The sequence below is a fragment of the Microtus ochrogaster genome, chromosome 1, assembly GCF_000317375.1.
Source record: "Microtus ochrogaster isolate Prairie Vole_2 chromosome 1, MicOch1.0, whole genome shotgun sequence".
Taxonomy (NCBI): domain Eukaryota; kingdom Metazoa; phylum Chordata; class Mammalia; order Rodentia; family Cricetidae; genus Microtus; species Microtus ochrogaster.
This window is the reverse complement of record NC_022009.1, coordinates 89,905,434-89,915,355: the sequence shown is the minus strand read 5'-3', so window position 1 is coordinate 89,915,355 and position 9,922 is coordinate 89,905,434. Positions and strand designations below refer to the sequence as shown.

General features: G+C 47.1%; 1 protein-coding gene across 1 annotated transcript in view; it reads right to left on the bottom strand.

Moving 5' to 3' along the window:
- Nceh1 (neutral cholesterol ester hydrolase 1) overlaps positions 1 to 9,922 on the bottom strand; it is a 64,821-nt gene that overhangs the window by 8,274 nt on the left and 46,625 nt on the right. The window lies entirely within an intron of this gene.

The following is a 9,922-nucleotide window of genomic DNA, read 5'->3' as shown; positions in this document are numbered from 1 at the left end:
AGGTCGGCACTCGTGTGCACCTGTATCATGATAAACAGTAGTGCTAGTTTTACAGGTCAGCACATGTGTGACCAGCATGTGCACACGCATTAAGCCGACCTTTCAGTACTGTTCGGGTGGCGGGAAATAAAGTCTGGGACAACGGGTACCTACTGATTAATCTTGCCAGTTAGTACCTCACTGAGCAAACGAGATGAGCAATCCTGAAAACAAACAGACCATAACGCTAACATCTATGGTACCATTGAAGATCCACAGCCTAGTACAGCCTGGTAGGGCCGGCCTGTGATCCAACTACCAGAGGTGGGGGGCGGGGACTGAGAATTCCAGACTGGGCTATAGAGGGAGTTCGAGGCCAGTCTGGTCAACCTACTAATACTCCCTTTCAGTGGAAGAGCAGTTGCCTAGCAGTGAGAGACACTAAGTCACCCGTCCCCTGTCCCCACACAAGTTCATACTCTAGCCTCTCTCTCATTTGAACTCTGTGCAATCTTTTTCTTAGGGACAAGGACTAGCTGCAGCCTGACTGGCATGGAACTCAGAGACCACTGCCTATCTCTGCCTTTCAAGCACTGGGGTCAAGTGTGAACCACCATGCCTGCTATCATTGCTCAACCTGAAAGCAGTAAGAGAAAACTCAGCCCACTCCCTCCCCCATCCACTGAGGCAAGCTGATCTTCAGCTTCCAGCCTGAGTCTTTCCTTTCCTTTCCATCTCTCTCCCAAAGAAGCAGCTCTGTCTCACTCCCTTCTCCCCACTTCTCCCCTTTCCTCCCCTTCTCTCTCTCTGGCGCTCTCTCTCTCTCTCTCTCTCTCTCTCTCTCTCTCTCTCTCTGCCTCTCACTGCTCTTCCCTCTTCTCCCCTGCTCCCCTTTCCCTTCCCTTCTATAACCTACTAAATAAATATCCAACCTCACTCTGCATGGCATGCCTATCTGTCTGTCTCTTACCCGCTGCAGCTCCTCGTGGTACTGGCTCCTCCGTCTTGGTCTCTCACCCACCACGCAGCTCCTGCCTAGGACCCTCTGGCCCTCATGGCCCGCGGGCCACTCGGGGGCTCCTTGACTGGGACTGGCTGCCTTCATGGCCCATCATGGTCTCGGGACCTGCTGCCCACTGCCACCACTCGGGGACCTGCAGCATTTTTATTATTACCATAACAGTTAGAACTAGAAAAACGATTAGCCCTTATAGCATCTTTAGTAACTCGTGCGCATTACCTGCACCCAGCACTTCTTCCTCCCCTTGTATTTACCCTTTATTTTCTTTTATATGTATTTTACTCAGCCCATACTCTACATTTGTTTATACATTTACATGTTTATATATTTACATATGTTTATATATTTGCATGTGTTTATATAGTTACATATGTTATTGGCTAGGTTCTGTCCTCTCTCTCTCTCTGCCCCCTCTCCCTTTTGGAGACAAGGTTTCAAATTTGCTAAGAATGACTGGGAACTGATATCAAATTTGCTAAGAATGACTAGAAACCCCCGAATCTACTGTGTGATTATGGGTGTGTGTGTGTGTGTGTGTGTGTGTGAATAAAAAAATACATTCTAAAACATATCTGCATCCTTCCAAGGCCACAGCATTGAAGCTTTACATGCCCTTATCTGAGCATGAAATCCTCTAACCAGGTTTTGGTATCTCACATCATCTGTCATGAATTTGGTGATCAGCAATTATTTCCAGTACAAAATAACTACACACTACAACATTCTTTTCCTGGACAGAAGGGGTAGCACACACCTGTGAACTTAGGCTGTAGAGGCCAGAAGACCAGAAATTCAAGGTCAGCCTTAGCTACCAACACAAGTGACGTCATAATCAAACATAAAACCTTACCCAAGATAAATCATATTATCTTCCTCACCAGTTATGGTACTCTGTACACATATGTAACTCCAACTCTGTGGCAATCTGCATACCTGTATCTCCAGCACTGTGGTTATCTGCATACATGTAACTCCGGCACTGGGGTAACCTGCACACATATGTAATTCCAGCACTAAAAAGGCTGGGGATGAGGAATGCCAAAAGCCTAAGGCTAGCTGAGCTCCACAGCTAGTACAGGCCAGTCAGAACTATATATGCAGGACAGTATCTCAAGACACAAATAATCAGTCAAAACCCCAAACATAGCCGGGCGGTGGTGCCGCACGCCTTCAATCCCAGCACTTGGGAGGTGGAGGCAGGTGGGGCTTTGAGAATTTGAGGCCAGCCTGGTCCACAGAGTTCCAGGACAGGTTCCAAAGTTACAAAGAAAAACCCTGTCTTGAAAAACAAACAAACAAAAAAAAAAAACAAAAAGATGAAAACCCCAAACAATCATACACACATCACACACACACACACACACACACACACACACACACACACACACACACACACTTTCCTTCTAAAACCCCAAACATGACTCATACATGATACACACACTCCTTCTAAACTCTGCCTGCCCTTTATTTACCTAATGCTGTTTCTCAAAAACACTGAGGTGTGAGCCCTGCTGCAAATATTCCAGTTCTACTACTGTGGGCAGAAACCCTGCATCTGTCTTACCCCCAAGAAATCCCAGTGTTGCACCAGGTCAGAAACATCAGAACCATATCACATGCTGCCCCCTTCTGCTCCACTTCCTGTTTCCATAGCAGACAATGGTCCTCTTTCTATCCCCGGGACCCTTCCCCATCACTTTCTCATCAAAAGCCCCTACTTTTCATTTTAAATGACATTTCTATCAACAGCTCCTTTAGTCCCCTTCCTTTATTGGAGCCAAGGTCTCTAACAATAAGTTGTAACTCAGACACATCAAATTTCTCAAGAAGAGAAGGGTTCAGAATATGTCAAAGAGTTCCACTGAGCACTGGCCCTGTGAGCTCAGGCTCTGTTTGTTTTGCTGAGATGTGTTTCATGTGTCCCAGACGACCCTCAAACCGTCTGATCCTCCTGCCTGAGTGCCAGAATTACAGGCATAGTTTAAGTGGCCCTAGCGTGGAAACCAGAACTTCATGCATTGCAAGCTGTCGCCCTCTAGCTCCCAACACTTCCTTTAATATAGTAGCCAGGGAAAGGAGGCGACGTAGAAAGACTGATAATCGGGGCATCACTAGTGTCCAGCAAGGCTGGAACAAGCACTGTCCTTCAAAAACAGCAGAACCTGGAAGCCGGGCCCTGTGCAGGAGGACAATGTTTGCCTCAGGCGCAGGAGGACAATGTTTGCCTCGGGCGTGCCAGGTGGGTGAAAGGCTGTCTGAGAGTCGAGAATGAGATCATCTTCCTGGTGACTCAGTGCAACAGAGAAAGGGCACAGACTTCCCAGCTCCTCCTCCTCCTTACCCCTTCCTGGTGACTCGGTGCAACAGAGAAAGAGCACAATCTTCCCAGCTCCTCCTCCTCCTCCTTACCCCTCCCAAGAAAAAGCCAATAAATCCACCTTGGGATCCTCGAAAGGCTTACCTTACCCTATATCTTCAGGAGGGGACATCCAAAATGGTTACTAATTCCATCCAGCTCCTGTCCTCTGTTAGAGACACCCCAGAGGAACAATCTGTGTAGTCCTTAAAAAAGTTCTTTCCTATTAAAGGCCCACACAGTGGGGTCTGGGATAGAGCTCGGTGGGTAGTGTTTGCCTACGATGCAGGAAGCCCTGGGTCCATTCCCATCACCACAGACCCAGCACATGCCTGGAAACTTGCAACTCAAGAGGTCAGGGCGGGGGCCTCGAAGTGCAAGAGCATCCTCAAACGCATCACAAGTTCAAAGCCAGCTTTGGCTACATGAGACCCTGCTCCCCCCCCAAACCCCCCGCAAAAAGGAGGAGGGGGTTGGAGGAGGAAAAGGTCAGACAGCAGAAAGACTGGGACCAACAGCTGTTTATCTTCTCTTGAAATGCAGTTCGCGTATGAACGCTGCAGACAGGTCTCCCTTGCTGTTTCTGCTTTGCAGGTTTGCCTCTTGAGAAGAAGCATTCACTCCACCCTGAACACACATCTTAGCAAAGGGAGGGTGGAGCTCAGAGCAGAGGCTTGACTGAGTGGGTAAGAACAACATTCAGCAAAGTAGATGTGGAGGCTCATGTCTGTCACCCCAGCGCTACGGTAGTTGAGAGAAGACTGCTGTGGGGATGAGGTCAGCTTGGTCTACACGGTGAGCTATAAGCTAACCCTGGCTGCAGAAGGAGATCCCCTCTCAGCGAGGTGGGGGAAGGCAGACAGCTCCGTGGCGAAAGTACTTGCTGTTGAATCACAAGGAGGGCCAGCTGCTGATCCTCAGAACCATGGAACAAGCCAGGCATGGTGGTGTGCTACCAACCCAAGTGCAGAAAGGGCAGGGACTGGTGAATTCCTTGGGCTTCCTGGCCAGCCAGCTACAGTAGCCTACTTGGTGAGTTCTAGGCCAGTGGCAGACCTGGTCTCAGAAGAAAAAGAGGACGCACCCTGAGGAAGGACACCATGGTTGTCCTTTAATCTCTATGTGAATACATATAGGGTTGGGGCTCAAAAGATTAGGCAGATATCGGGGGGCAGAGTGGGGGGGCTCCACCAAAATCTTAGAGATCAAGTGCCAGAGTTCAAAAGTGAAGTCTCTTCAAACAATGGGAACCTCCCAAATCACTGGTCCCAGCTAGAGACTTCACAGGGCTGGCTGGGCAGTAGTGGCGCTCGCCTTTAATCCCAGCAGAGGCAGGCAAATCTTCGTGAGTTCAAGGCCAGCCTGGTCTACAAGAGCTACTTCCAGGACAGGTTCCAAAGCTACAGAGAAACCCTGTCTCCAAAAAAAAAAAAGAACAAAACAAAGACTTCATAGGGCTCATAGTAGCTCAGAGGCAGAACACTTGCCAAGAATGCATCAGGTCCTACATTTGGTCCCCAAGACGGGGAGTAGGAAATGTCTTCATGAGACAGACCTGAAAGGCTGAGAGACCCCAGTTCCAGGTGTTTATCTCAACTGCCTCATCCTTACCCTCAACCAAGACACTCAGCCATTGGTAAAGAAGGAGCCCAGTCAACCCAGGAAACAATGCGCTTCTGGCTTCCTCTCTTGGCGTGGTTATAGAGGCTAAAGAGGGATCCACAGGCTCAGTGTGAAGCACCGGAGCCAGGTTCCACCAGCTCATAGAGATTTTTCAATCACAGCTTGTCTAGAGACGCAACACAAAGCTGTGTGTGTGCACATGTGTCTCCCGATACAGGCAGGGGTGTGTGTGTGTGTGTGTGTGTGTGTGTGTGTGTGTGTGTGTGTGTAGGCCAGAGGTCAGTCTTGGCTGGCGTTCTTCACGATGTTTTCAGACAGTCCCTCATAGACCTGGAACTCGACTGGCAGGTTAGTGAGCCCTGGACATCCATTTTCTCCACCTCCCTTGTACGAAGATTATAAGTTTGCACCACCACCGACACTTTTGGCTTTTTTCTTGTTTAAGTGAGTCCTGGGAATGGAACCTGGGCCTCCATTCTTGCAAAGTAAACACTTTACCAAATGAGTTATCTCTCTAAACCACTCCCTCCCACCTAAACTTCTAAGGGATCTGAAGTGTAAGATAAAGGCCTGGGCATTGCTTTGCCCTTTGGGTTTTGAATTAAGAAGCGATCAGAGACAACATACATCAACTAACTAAACATGTTTGAAAAAAGGATGTGTTACTTAGTTTCAGCAAGGAAAATCAGACAATCTATTTTTCTAGAAACAGCCGCAGGGTCTTCTCTCTGGAGATTTAGACTTCGCAATGCTGTTTGGGCTGACTGGGGCAGAAAAGGCTGAGCAGGCATGTGTTGAGCTGAGCTTCCCAGTGGTGCTGGGTTGGTTTTGTTTTTTGTTTTGTTTTGTGTGTGTGTGTGTGTGTTTGTGTGTGTGTAGGGGTTGGAACCCGGGGCCTCACACATTAGAGCACACTATCTCTCCAAAGCTTCCACAAGGAAGAGAACAAAGCGAGGCATACTTCACAGTGGTTACCTTGTGGTTTTCAGGCTGCACACACCTACTTACTAAAGCTACTTATGCGCGTGGGCACTGCATGGCATCCCATTAAAGCGCTGTGCCTTTGGAAGTCTATAGGTCAAAGTTTTATGGAGAATGAAAACAAGGGCTTAAAGTCTCCAGCATTTATACCCTGGTGACCATCAAAGTCCGAGTGCGTCAGCATCTTGTGTGACCACATTTGCAACAGGAGCCTACAGCTGCGCCTGGCATCTGGTGGAGTAGGATGTGGTTTAAGGCAGCTTTGTAAAATGGCATATAAATGTAGAAAAATTAATTATTTGATTAAAAGAAAAATATTGAAATTTTTCTCTTCAAAAAGGTTGGTATGATAAACCCTTGCAGAATTTAATATTATCCAACATCCTATGTATACTGACAAACAAGACTAGCCATCATGCTGTGCTTTCTTATTGTGAGGGCTAACTTTGTCTGAGATGGCCACTATTTGCCTACCCAAATCACAACCTATAAGCCACTCTAATAAATCCTAAATAAATATTCATTTATATATACATTTATACATACACACATACATACATACATATACATACACACACATACATACATACATGCATACAACTACATTCTATCGACCTGTTCCTTTAGAGAACCCTGACTAACAAAACTATCTCATACTGCTTCTTTGAAAGAAAGATGTGAAAATCTCTCTCGTCCCTATATCTTACAGTCTTTGTATTTATGTTATTTATTAAACAAAACAGAGCTTAGAAGGCAGTATGTTGGAAATACCCTACTTTATAAACGTAAAATAAGATGGTCCTAGGTTATACAAATAAGAATACAAGTATGTAAATTTGACATATGGCACCTCTACATATCCCAGCTACATAATGTGCAATTGCTATGTGGTCACTGCAAAGGACCAAAGCAGGGCAATGAGAAGCAGGCCCTGGCTTTACCAAAGGCCTTCGAGTTAGCCAACAGGCATGTCCCTGACCCCAGCCAACCAGCACAGACAACACACTTATAGAAATTCCACCCTTCGGTGCTTGCTTCTATCACATGAGGTAATTTCGTTTCCAGGCTGACCCAGCCTTTACCCACCAGCTTCCAGAGACAAGATCTTCACCAAACCACAGTGCACAGGAAGCAAAGCCATGATGCCACTCCCCGCCCCAGGGGATGGACGCTGAAAATAAGAAGCCGCTGCACTTTGCTTATGAGCTTCAGTGGACTTCTGAAGGTGCCCCTGCACTGTGCCCCCTCTCTTCCCACTGCCCAGGTAGATGAGCATCTGGATCTCTTAGTGTACAGTAAACACATGGGAAATTAAGAAGAAAGCAGTTGCTTCTGAGTTTTAGCCTCTAAAGACCTTGAATCCATCTCATCTACCTTCTGTGTTCTTTAAGTCTAGACCCAAAAGTAACCTGCTTCACTGCAGTCAGGAGGCTTCGAGGTAGAGAAGGGCAGGTAGGAAGAGCTCAGGGCTAGGGGCGTGTTGTCCATGGAAGATACTGAGGTCCCGAGGGCAAGGAAAGAAGATCCCGCAATGAACAAGACTCCCGGTGCCAAGTAAGCAGGCCTGACTTCCTTCCTTCCTTCTCTGGCCCTTGGAGTAACTATAGATGCCGAGACTTAGGTGCCGAGACTCCTGAAGGGCCCTCGAGCTTCTTCACCGTCACATTCTAGGGCCTCGCTCTCGGGGCTTGGCTCCTTCAGAATTCTATCCCCTGGCTGGTGGCTGACGCCTAAAGACACAGTTTGTTAGATGATTCCTGCTTTGTTGAGCTTCCCCAAGAATCCTCGGGGATCTGGAAGGCCTGGCCGCAGGTTCAGAAATGCCTCGGGGTGTTCAAAGCAAACTCAGCTAAATCTGAGGTGACAGGCTCCTCAGCCTCACTGTGTGGTCCCAGGCATCCGGCCACGGGGTGGGGCTGCCTGGTGCCCCAGGAGAGCAGCGTTTTCACAGACTAGAGTGGGAAGGAGTCCCTTAGACCTCAGGTCTGCAGAGGGCAAGAGAGAGGAGAGCCATGAAGAGGAAGGGAGAATTGGGTCACATAAGCAGAAGGTGCCCTCACTGTCTGTCACTTGGCTTTAGCAGCTTTCTCCATTTCTGCCTCTGTAATCAGGAAGGCAGGAGGCCTCTACAGCCTCTAATCTGGAGTCAACCCCCACGCCACCTACGTGTCTACTTAGCACACGTGTGTGTGGTATGTGTCTGTGTGTGGTATGTGTCTGTGTGTGGTGTGTCCTCTGTGTCTTTGTGTATGTCTGTCTGTGTGGTGTGTATGTGTGTGTTGTGTCTGTGTGTGGTGTGTGTGTCTGTGTCTTTGTGTATGTCTGTCTGTCTGTCTGTCTGTGTGTGGTGTGTGTGCGTCTGTGTCTGTGTGTGGTATGTGTGTCTGTGGTATACATGTATGCTAGTTTATGCTCCTATGAATGTGTGAGGTCAAAGGTTAGCACTGGCTGTTTTTTCTATTGCTCTCTATTTTTTATGACAAGGTCTCTCAGTGAACCCAGGGCTCAGCAATCCAGTTAGACTTCCCTACTCGCAAGCCTCCAGATTCTCCTGTCTCCTCCTCAGGGTTGGAATTTAGCATGCACTACCACACCTGCTTTTTTGTTTGGTTGTTGTTATTGTTGTTGTGGGTGCTAGGGACATGAAGCCAGGTCCTCATGTTGCACAGAAAACACTGTCTACTGAGCCAGCCTCCCTAACCTTGTTTTCTGAGACAAAGGGCCTTGCTGTACAGCCCAGATCAGCCTAGAAATTGTTACACAGCCCAGACTGGCCCTGAACCCATAGCAACTTCCCTGTCTCTAGCCAAATGATAGGATTACATAATAAACCACAACACCATACTTCCTGAGTGATTTATATAAGAATTTAGAAATTTAGACTCTTTCTACACTCATGATACAGCCAGTAACTGAATTCCCTGTTTATGCTGGGGTGATTTTGAGCACAACTGATTTAGCAATGAATAAAAAAAAAAAAAAAAACCACCATCCCCACATGCATGAATTAATATTGCAAACATAATAGGTCAAAATGTACAGCCTGTCAAACATGGAAGATGGCTTCAGAGAGGTCATAACGCAGAGGAAAGCAGCTGGCGTTTTCCATGGGGCTGTCATGAAGGGGGAACTTGAAGGAAGATTAAGTGAGCAGACAGAGGGACAACGCTGGCCTGAGACAGACGTGAGATGTGTCGTTACCACAGAAACCATTGCCACATCATTAATGTGCAGCAGCTCTACAGTTGCTCAAGAAAACAGCTCATCAAAGAGCCAGCAGAGACAATGCCACCACAGGTTTTAACTATTACACAGCTGAGATGTGTCGAGCACAGCGCTAGCTCCCAGAGTTACAGAAATCTACTTATGAAAACAGTGCTGGCTGTAAACAAAATTCTCTTTAAAATTCCAACTCTTTTTAGTTTTAAAAAGTCATATCAAACTTACAGGTTGCTAGTTCTAGTTAACTTCCTTTCCAAAAGGTTGTAAATACATATGAAACGATGACTGGGAATACAGCTGAGGAGGAAGGCACTTGTTGAGAGTGTAGGAAGGGCTAAGAGGAGTCTCTAGCACAGGAGAGACAAAACATAAACAGTTAAAGTAACTCAATGTGCTACTAAACCAAATTCAAAAAAATATTAAATGATAGACAAGGTGACACACATCTGTAAACCCAACATTTGACACTATATTTTATTTTTATTACAAAGAAAGTTAGAATTTCTTCTTAATAAAAAGTATGACTATCGGAGAACGGAAAGGGGGCTCAGCAGTTACACTGCTTGCTGCTCCTTCATAGGACCAGAGCTGTGTACTCAGCATACACACTGGGCAGCTGACAAACACCTGTGCTCCAGCTCCAGGGGCTCTGATGCCCTCTTCTAGCTCTGTGGGCACCAGCACTCATGTGCACACCCACACATAGACATGGACACACACACACATGGACATGGATACAC